This window comes from Suricata suricatta, chromosome 12, assembly GCF_006229205.1.
Source record: "Suricata suricatta isolate VVHF042 chromosome 12, meerkat_22Aug2017_6uvM2_HiC, whole genome shotgun sequence".
Lineage (NCBI taxonomy): Eukaryota > Metazoa > Chordata > Mammalia > Carnivora > Herpestidae > Suricata > Suricata suricatta.
In genome coordinates this window covers 35,012,813-35,023,959 of record NC_043711.1, presented here as the reverse complement: position 1 = coordinate 35,023,959, position 11,147 = coordinate 35,012,813, and the positions used below count along the sequence as shown (strand labels likewise).

The window sequence follows — 11,147 nt, the reverse complement described above, 5'->3', positions numbered from 1 at the left end:
TCAACAAAAATAATATTTATAAGAGTGTAACACCTAAAATACTGTTTAGGGTATGATGAAAAACATTATGTAGTTTCTTGCTAGAGAGTCTATTTCAGTTAGAAAGTAAAATAGAACAAAATTTCCCAAGGGGAAATGTTAAAAATACATATATACTTTTTGTATTTTAAATGTACAAATAGAAGCCTATCACCAATTTCTACATTATATGTGCATTTATTTTTGTCTACTGAGATGATTCTGCATACAAATTTAGTAGAACAAATAAATCTATCCAGCCGTGTCTGAAATGTTACTGAAATCACAAATGCACATATTGAAAGGGACTAAAAGACGTCTTTTTGTTTATTTTACCTTTAATTCTCCTTTGCTTTTATTTTGTATGTATCGCTTTTTAAACATGTTCTTTGAATACAGCAATTTCACTTGTCTTTTTTTTTTTTTAATAAACCTTATAATTAATTGTCCCCCTCCTTTTTTTGTGTGCTAGGAAAGAGGGGAGGCAGACGGGGCTCCGAGGGGAGGCACGGGTGAAGTGGGGTGTGGGCTCTCTGCTTCATCAGTTGCTTCTAAATGGAAAGGCTTTTGGCAATCGTTCCTATGTCTCTGCAATTATGTTCCCCTTTCAGAAGAAAGGTGCTCAGTCTGATTCACTGGGCGTGAGGAGGCACTTCATTTGATTTCCTGTCTCCTGGTGATCCTGCTGATTTTGAAACCTTTAAAAGTCTGAGGCAGTAGTAAAACCAGGAGCCAGAGAAATAGGAACTGGAGTGTCCAGTCATGACTCACGTCATTGGAAATGCCTAAGTTTGGTATCAACTGGTCTTTGATGAGAGAGCTCAGGGTTTGAGGAGGTGCTGGATGAATAGTTGGGGGGAAGTAAATGGATTCATGTGCCAGGTTGGAAAATTTTTAAACAAAGATGGCTGACGATCTCAGATACAATGAATATCACTTGGGTCAAGGGCCTTTGCATTTCTGATTTTTTGCTCCTCGAAGGCATTTACTTTTTCCTTATTCCAAGAAGTATAAGTTTTTGGAAAATGAACTGAACCTAGTTTTTTATATTTCTTCCTAGATCTTCCCAGTTTTTCTTTTAATTTTTTAAAAATGTTTTTTATTTATTTTTGAGAGATAGAGAGAGTGTGAGCAGAGGAGGGTTAGAGAGAGAGAAAAAGATACAGAATCTGAAGCAGGCTCCAAGCTCTGAGCTAGCTGTCAGCACAGAGCCCAATGCAGGGCTCAAATCCACAAACCGTGAGATCATGACCTGAGCCAAAGCCAGATGCTTATCTGACTGAGCCACCCAGGTGCCCCAGATCTTCCCAGTTTAATAGTTATTTAAATAGTTTATAATTGGAGCACCTGGGTAGCTCAGTTAGTTGAATGTCTAACTCTTGATTTCAAGATGGATCAAGCCCTATATCAGACTCTGCCCTGCTTGGGGTTCTCTCTCTTTCTCTCTTTGCTCCTTGACCACTTACTCATTCTCTCTCAAAATAAATGAATAAACATTAAAAAACCTAATAGTTTATAATAATAGTGGTAATAATAATGATTACACTTAGTATATACTTATTACTATTACAAATATTTATTGAGCAGCTACTATATGCCATGTGGCACCCCCTATATTACCTTTATGCTCACATCAAACTTCTGAAGGTTTGTTATTTTGCAGATATGGAAACCAACTCTAAGAGAAGTGAGGCCCCTTGTTGAAAACTTCATAGAAGTAGAGAGATGGTAGATTAGCTTCTTAAACAGAGGCACCTTGGGTCTAAAACTCTATAATGTCTTCTAGTTATTTCCTGTAATGTCAGCTTGCCTCCATCTACACCCACCAATTTCTTATTTGGAAGCTTATAAAAACCTAAAGAAAGGTTGGAAGGAAAGTAGAATGAACATCTTTGTATCTCTTAAAAGATTTACCACCTATTATATCCTATCATATTGGAACTTCCAATTAAAAATCTATCTCCCTATCTTGCCATTGTTTTTCTGAATTGTTTATAAGTGGTAACATACAATTCCTTGCCGTGCAGGAGCTATTTATTTGATGTGGTCTCATTTGTTTATTTTCTCCTTGCCTTTGGAGTCCCAAAGATGTTGCTGAGACTGATGAATTTACTGCCTGGTTTTTCTTATAAGAATTTTATGGTCTCAAGTCTTCCATTCAAGTCAATCTATTTTAAATTAATTTTGTGTGTGGTGTAATAGTGGTCTAGTTTCATTCTTTCATATGTGCCAGTTTTTCCAACACCATTTATTGAACAGACTTTTCTTTATCCCTGTACGTTCGTGGCTCCTCCTTATAGATTACCCCTATATATATTTGTGTTTTTATAGGCTCTTAGTTCTGTTCTTTTGGTCCATTTGTTTCTATTGCCAGTACCATACTGTTTTGGATAGTGTAGTTTAAAACCAGGGAGCCTGATACCCCTAGTTTTGTTCTTCTTTCTCCAGATTGCTTGGCTGTTTAAGGTCTTTTGTAGTTCCATACAAATATTAGAATGACTTGATCTGCTTCTATGAAACATGCCATTGGCTCCTTGGTTAAATTTATTCCTAGGTATTATATTCTTTTAGACACTGTTGTAAATGGTATTGTTTTCTTAATTTCTTTCTGGTAGGTTTTTTTTTAGTGTATAGGATTGCCCATAGTTTTGTATATTGGTTTTGTATCTTGTGAATTCAGTGAATTCATTTATTCCAGTATTCCAGTGGTTTTTTTCTAAATGTAGTATGTCATTTGCAAATGGCAAGTTTTCTTTTTTCCTTTCTGATTTCTTTTTATCTATTTTTATTGCCTAACCATGGTGGAAAATATGGACATCCTTGTCTTCTAGATTTTTGAGGAAAGGTTTTCATCTTTTCATCATTGAGTGTAATGTTAAATGTAGGATTGTTATATATGGCTTTTATTATGTTGATGTATATCCCCTTTATACCCACTTGGTTGAGTCTTTACCTCATAAATTGATGTTGAATTTTGTTAAGTGCTTTTCTTTATCTTTGGAGAATGATTGTATACTTCTATCTTTCATTTCATCAATGTGATGTATTATATAGATTGATTGGCAGAGGTTGAACCTTCCATGCATGTCTGGAATAAATCCCACTTGATTGTAATATATAATACTTTCAATGTATTGTTGAATTATGTATTCTAGTCCGTTAGTGAGGTTTCTTGTGTCCATATGCATCAAGAATATTGACCTGTTTGGAGTGTCATTGCAACTACTATATTGTAAATGATGGAAAATAATTGCATATGTTAAAAAAATATGAAACTTTATAAAGTAAAAAAAAATAAAAATTTTAAATTAAAAAAAAAAAGAATATTGACCTGTGATTTTTGTGAATATGGTGTCCTTGTTTGGTTTTGGTATCAAGGTAATGCTGGCCTCATAAAATGTGTTTGGAAGTTTTACCCGCTCTCAGTTTTTGGAAGAGTTTGAGAAGGATAAGTATTAATTCTTTTTCAAATATACAGTAGAAATCAGTGAAGACCTCTAGTCCTGGTCTTTTGTTGGTTGGGAGATATTTGATTAGTATTTTAATATCCTTACTAGTAATTGGGCCATTCAGATTTTCTGTTTCTCCCTGAATCAATTTTGGAATGTTTCTTGGAATTTATCCATTTCTTATAGTTTGTCCAGTTTGAAGTCATATAATTGTAGTAGTCTCTTGATACTTGTATTTCTGTGATATCAGTTATAGCTTTGCCTCTTTCATTTCAAATTTTGAGTCCTCTTATTTTATTAATATATTTTTTGGTTAGTTTGATTTTGTCAGTGAACCAACTTAGTTTCACTGATCTTTTAAACTATCTTTTTAATGGTTTGCCTCTCTGTTTGAAACTATGAGGGTTGATACGGGGAGGGGAAAATGGGTGATAGGCTTTGAGGAGGGCACTTGTTGGGATGAGCACTGGGTGTTGTATGTAAGCTATGAATCATGGGAATTTATTCTCAAAGCCAAGAGTACTCTGTATGCACTGTATGTTAGCTAACTTGACAATAAATTATATTAAAAATAAATAAATTCTCCTTAGTCTCTATTTCATTTCTTTTTACTTTGATCTTCATGATTTCTGTTCCTCTAGTAATTTGGGGCTTTACCTATTCATTTAAAATTTTTTTGTAGTTTTTATTTTTGAGAGAGAGAGAGAGACAGACAGACAGCACAGCCCGAGAGGGAGACACAGAATCTGAAACAGGGTCCAGGCTCTGAGCTGTCAGCACAGAGTCCAATGCAGGGCTTGAACCCACCAACCACTAGATCATGACCTGAGTCACGTCGGACGCTGAACCGACAGAGCCACCCAGGTGCCCCAGGGCTTTACTGTTCTTTTCTGTCTAGGTCCTTTACGTGTAAAGTGAGATTTTTTATTTGATATTTTTCTTATTTCTTAAGGTACACCTGCATTGCTATGAGCTTCCCTCTTAGAAACCACTTTGGCTGCATCCTTAGATTTTGCTTTATTATATTTTTATTTTCATTTGTCTTTAGGTATTTTTTAAATGTATTGTTCAAAGAGCCACTGATTTTTCAGCAGCAAGTTGTTTAATCTCCATGTTTTGGTGGGGTTTTTTTTTTTTTGCAGTTTTCTTTTTGTAATTATTTCTAGTTTCATACCATTGTCATCAAATAAGACGCTTGACATTATTTCAGTTTCGTTGGATTTTTTGAGACTTGTTCTGTGGCCTCAAGTGTGATATATTCTGGAGAATTTTCTGTGTGCACTTGAGTAGAATGTGTTTTCTGCTGCTTTTGGATGAAGATTCCGTATATATCTACTAAGTCCATCTGTTCTGATATGTCATTTAAGGCTAATGTTTCCTTTCTGATTTTTTTTTTTGGTCTGGATGATCTGTGCATTAGTGTAAGTGAGGTGTTCAAGTTCTCAACTATAATTGTGTTATTCTGATTTTTTATCTTTATTTCTGTTAATATTTACTATAAATACCCTGTTACTCCATGTCAGGTGGGTGGGTCTGTCCCCTGGCCCAATGTTGGGGTTCATCAGTAACTGCCTGTGTGCATTTGTGTGTGGGCAGAGCTGTCGGTGGGGCATAACCACTGGTGCTAGCAAGTTAGAGGGAGAATTCTAAAATGATACCCATTCAGTGCCAGTGTTAGTAAGGTAGACTGAGATCACAAAAATGGCTCCCACTAGTGTCTCAGTTCCTCTGGAGAGTCTTCTGTCTCCCGCCTCTCTAACAGACACTGTAAAATTAGTCAGTGGGTCTCCATTATCTAGGGGGTATGTGCTTTTCAGATGGGTGTAACCAAACTGGTTTTAGGTCAAGTGATTGTGCACATGAGCCCACTGACACAGTTTTTCCAGTCCCCACAGTTTGGTAGTTCTCCTGAACATAATCCTCATCAATTTTCAAAGCCTGGGCTTGTCTATCCTGTGCAGGCTTGAGGGTGTCTAATGTGGAGATCGAATCCCTTGCTTCTCAAGGAAAAGTTCTGTACCTCTGTAATCTCTTCTAGTTGTGATGCACAGAGGCTGGTGTTTCCTGGTGAGGTCATGTCTCTGCCTCTTCCCGTCTCAATGATGTTCTTTTATCTTTTGTTGTAGAGGCTCTCTAAAGTAAAATTTCAGGTCCCTTTCGAGGGAATTATTCCATATATAGCTGCAGACGTGTTGTGTCTGGTCAGAGGAGCTGAGTTCAGGATCTTGCTATGTTACCATCTTGAACTCAACTCTTTGACCTAATGCATTCACTTTTGGTTCTTTTTAGGCCACTGGCTGCTTTTTCTCTTCTCTCAAACTCTGCATATAAACAATTTTTTTTGGTCCTCTGGCTAAAATAATTTTTTTGGTGGTTTTATTTGGTGTGGTATGACTTTAAATACCATCCTATATTCCAGTGGTGAGTAACTGTTCATCTGAAAACCAGACTTCTCTCTTGAATTCCAGACTCAAATGTCTTACTGCCTATTAGATCTTCCTCAGTTAAAAATCTAATTGGCATTGAAAAATTAAAAACCAAGCTCCTAGCATTGATTCCTCTCTTCCTCTCACATCTTCAATTTAAGCCATCAACAAATACTGTCACTTCTACTTTCTAAATACATCCAGAAGCCAGCATTTTCTTACCATTTCTACTGCTCTGACAGTCCAAGCTATTGTCACCTCTCCTCGGATTATGTGGCAGGCGCTATGTCCCTGCTTTCATCCTTACTCTTCTTCAGTCTCTTCTGATCATAGTAGATCTTTTAAAAACATAGGTCAGGTCATTCACAGTTCATAATTTCTAGGGACTTCCCACCCCATTATAAGTAAAACCCCAAGCTCCCAGTCACCCAGGAGGCCCTCTGTAATCTGCCCATTCAGCCTCCATTATCTTTCTGGCATCCACTATTAATTTTTCCTTCTCTCACATAGCTCCACCTAGAAGAGCCTCTTTCCCACTGATACCTTCAGGACTTACTCTCTTACTGCTTTAATTTCTCCCTCAATGTTAGTTTCTGAGGCTTCCCTATTTTAAATGGGATCTTTCCTGCTTGTGTTTCTTTTATCACTAAAATATGAAAAGTCCTTGAGGAAGTGGATATTCGGGGGCCTGTTTTGTTCAGCATTGTTTCCATGTGCTGGCACAGAGTAAATGCTCAACAAATACTTACTGAATACACGTGTCAACAAAAAAACCCAAGTCATTTATTCGACATCCATGGTTTTTCAAGTAGCTCACTGTGTTCATTAAGCACTTTAAAATGCATAATCATCCTATGAGGTAGATCATACACTCCTTGTGTCTGAGAAAATGAGAGTGAGCATTTGCGTGGAATTACCCAAGTCTGCAAGGTGGCATGCTAGCTCAGCAGTTCTGACCGCAAGGCCATGGCTCCCTCTGTGGTTGCCAGAAGGGAAGGAGAAGGCCATTTCCTCCTTGAGAGTATTGTGAGGTATTTTCTTTGGTCTCTCCACTTGTTGAGACCACAGGCCATGTCTCTTCTTTATTGCTCTACCATCATTGCCAGCAGGGGGCCTGGTACCTAGTCTGGGCTCAGATTCTGGTCTCCACAAGTCTGTTACTAAGCTTGCCCAGCTGGTCCCATGGCTACCATAGTTTTACATTGGTACGAGGACTTAGCCCTTTTGGACTGAAGGCCAAGCCGGGGCAGGCATAGTGGGAGGAAGTTGAGAATTATAAGAGAACCACAACCAGGAATACTAGGCGTGTTTTGCAAAGGCAGTGACTAGCCACTGTCTCATTGTCTGCTTTCATTTCATGAATTCTTCTTTTCAACATTCTCTTTACTCTGTTATGCTTTCATGGAGAGAAAGGCTGAGAATGCCATAGAGAAAACCACACTCAAATCAAATAAATGCCTTCTAAGAAGATCACTGGATTGTGAGGCTTCCTTTTAAGGGTGTATATTCTTGTGCTGGGCAAGAGAAGGAAGGGAGAAAAGGGATTTGAACAAAAGAAAAAGGATCCAAGGGAAATAATAGCAGGAAGCAAGTCACCCTAATCAGATGCCTCCTGTCTCTCTCTTAGCTTTCAAGTAGTTTTAGTGAAAGAATTTCTATTGCAAATGAGGTTTTCTATTTTATCTCTTTAGCAATGGAAGGGCCTTCACTGCATTGAGACAAATGGGTATTTCCTTTGTTTGCAACATCTCTAAAAACCATAGTTAATAAGGAAAAATGTATAAGCATTTCAACAGTTTACTCTCCAGATAAATTCAGTCCATTGTCTACAGCAATTGCTTAGTAATAAATTAATGTTTTAGGAATGATTATAATACTTTAGATGATGTCCATGTTACCTTCAGGTAAATGAAGAGCTAGGTATCTTACATTTTATAGTTTGCTAATATCTTCAGTCACCTTTGTTTTTTGTTGTTCTTGTTGTTTTTAAAGAAAGTACGTCAGCTGATTGCAAGGTCAGAAGTGTAGAAAGGCATCAAGGAACAATGTCAAGTTTCCCCACTTAGAAGATATGTCTTCAAGAGCACTGAGAACAGTGTCTTGTCTGTAGCGTATTGTATCCAAGTGTTGGTTAAATAAATAGAAATAAATATCTTCCCTTCTACCTACCTAGACAAAACTGTCCGGGAAATGGCCCAGCAGCTCCCGGGGATTAAGGGACAGCACCAAGCGGTTAGTGTTTAGTTTTCTCTTTGGCCAGTTTTTCTTCAGAGAGCAGCTCTACCCCTGGATAACTAACTTAGTCTTATCTGTCCCAGTTCAGACCTTGAAACAGTAAGATAAATTCCATATCAAAAGTTTCAGCTGCAACCTCTCATATGGCTTGGGTCTTTTATATAGGTATTTAGTTTAGTTTTCAAGATGGCTCCCCAACCAAAATGTTTCCTGTTGCTGAAGAGAGAAATGTATCTTTAAGTGAGTTTACTGGCAGTGGCCACTCTTTGGTACTAATCTTATTGAACAAGGCATCCCTCTTGTGCCTTTCTAGAAAACTGAGTTTATCGTGAAAATTTCTTATCTGTTTTAAAAGTTTCATTCCCCTTCCCACCCCCTATGTATGCTGTTTATGGTGGTTAATTTTATATAGCAACTTGACTGGGCCATGGGGTACCCAGGTACTTAGTCACACTTTATTTTGTGTATTTCTTTGAGGGTGTTTGGATGAGTTTTGCATTTGAATTGATAGATTGAGTAAGGATTTCCCTCCTTAATGTGGGTGGGCCACATCCAATCAGTTGAAGGCTGAGTAGACCAAAAAGGCTGATTTTCCCCCTGAGTAAGAGAGAATTATTCCTGACTTTGGATTGGGATATTAATCTTACCCTGCCTTTGCAAGCTGAAACATCAGCTCGTGCTGAGTTTTGAGCCTTCCAGTCTTGGAGCTAGAATGCCAACATTGGTTCTCCTGGGTCTCAAGCCTTTGGACTCAGACTTGGAACTGAACTTTTGGCTCCCTGGGTCTGCATCTTATTGACTTACCCTGAAGACCTTAGGAATTTTCAGCTTCCATAATCACGTGAGTCAGTTTCTTATAATAAATATGTGTATACACTTGCTTCCTATTGGTTCTTTTTGGAGAGCCCTGGCTAGTACAAGATGAAGCAATGGATCCTTGTCTTCTGCTGTCCTTCCTTGAGCCCTTTTAAGTACTTGTTTCTGAATACTCATCGCCTCTGCCAGGGACTATAGATTACAAAGACATGAGGCACATTCTTACTCAAAGGCCACAGTCCAGTGTTACCAGTACACAGAGGATTAGAAATAGTGTCTCTACGGAGTCCTGCAAACACTGTCGTCATGGTGGACAAACGTGTCCAGTGGGAAAGTGAGCCTGTGACTGACGGGCTGAGGTGGAGATGCCACTTAGACTCCACTTAGTGAAATAGTAGTTACGGCAGCTGCTGCCTCTCCCCCGCATTCTCGGACAGTGTGGACACTGCCTGGGTTCACCTCTCTCCTTTTGTCAGTTTCTAGTTGTGTGACCTTGGGCAAATTAATGTCTGTACATTTCGTTAAATGTACAAAAGAAATGAAAATAGTACTCACATCATAGCATTTTTATAAGATCGCATAGGAAAGTATTTGTAATGAATTTAAAACAGTGCCTGCAAACTACCCTATTTTATCAAATCTTAGAGGCCATCAATTGTGAGACAGACTGCTATTTTGTGTATTTCTAGGAAAAAACGCATTGCCAATTACAGTGATAAGATGCTATCAGTTGTGATAGCTCCTGAAATATTTAAAGATGAGAAAAATATGTATCTTAAATATCAATGAAGTACAGTAGTCAGTGTTCTATATAAGTGAATAAAATCCTAGACCAGCAAGCTTATTATTCAGACACTTTTGACAAGGAAAAAAAATCTATTTGCATTTGTGGGTGGTTATCTACATAGCAGGAAAATTCTAAGCAACTATAATATTAGTAAATGTCCAAATCACTCGTCAACAATTTTAAGTTGCTAAAACACGTTTCTTTTCCTAAGGAGGTTTAGTGCTGTCTTCATGACTCTCTAGAGTCATTTAAAATCTAACCAGTGTGGGGCCCCTGGGTGGCTCAGTCAGTTAAGCCTCTGACTCTTGATACCGGCTCAGGTCATGATCTTAACGGTTTGCGAGATCGAGCCCTGCAGGGTCTCTGCACTGACGGAGCGGAGGCTGCTTGGGATTCTCTCTCTTCCCCTCCTCTGTTCATTCATTCATTTATTCACTCACTGTCTAAATAAATAAATAAATAAATAAATAAATAAAAACATCTAAATAATACATGATGGCTGATATATAGATGGAATATTTGTGTTCCCCCCCTGCATTCATATGTTGAAGTGCCAATGCCCAAATGTGACTGTATTTGGAGACAGAGTCTGTGAGGAGGTAGGAAAGGTTAAATGAGGTCATAAGACAGGGTTGGTGTTTTCATGGAAAGAAAAAAAAAAAAAGAGAAAGCAGAGTACTCTGTCTTTGCCACATGAGGGCATAGTGAGGAGGCAGCTGGGTGCTGCACGCCAGGAAGGAAGCTCTCACGGGGAACTGCACTGGCCGGCACCTTGATCTGGTGTTTAAGCCCCCCAGCTTGTGACACTTTACTGTGGCAGCCGAGCAAACAGTGGCCAGCAGGGAGGGCGAGGCCCTCTTGGAGGACTGAGGATGAATTCACCTTGGGGGCTCCCCCCACCCCCACTACCTGGCTAGCCATTCAGGGAATGTTTGTCCTGATGACATTTGCTTGCATTTGAAAACCAGAGACACAATCTTTTCACCAACTCTTTGAAGTCCTCACTTTTCTGCCTATGCAGCACTCAATTCCCATGCTACTTTCCCGACATTGTAATGACAATGTATTTTTACTTAATTTTTACAATTGTGTACAATTACCTATGGGAAATCAGCATTTGTGTTTATAAATTTAATTAGGTTTATAGTTTTAATCACTTCCTAATGCTTTCTTCTGTAGTGGATTGAAAACATTCTCTCATGATGGTGGTTTGATTCTCTGGAAATTGGATCTGATTTTATGTGTTTCACAAATGAAACTTTTTCTTAGTATTTATTCTTGCCGGTGATTGACATTTGCTTCCACCAACAGTTAATACAGTATGCAAAAGAAGGATGAGAGATTTTTCAGAATAATAGAGAGGTTGTTTTGTGGAAGGGCTAACTTTATTGATTAAAAATATTCCATAATTCAGAT

General features: G+C 38.3%; 1 protein-coding gene across 2 annotated transcripts in view; it reads left to right on the top strand.

Annotated features, from left to right (window-relative positions):
- Nucleotides 1-11,147, top strand: part of TAFA4 (TAFA chemokine like family member 4) — a 173,583-nt gene that overhangs the window by 141,140 nt on the left and 21,296 nt on the right. The gene's annotated exons all lie outside the window — the stretch shown is intronic.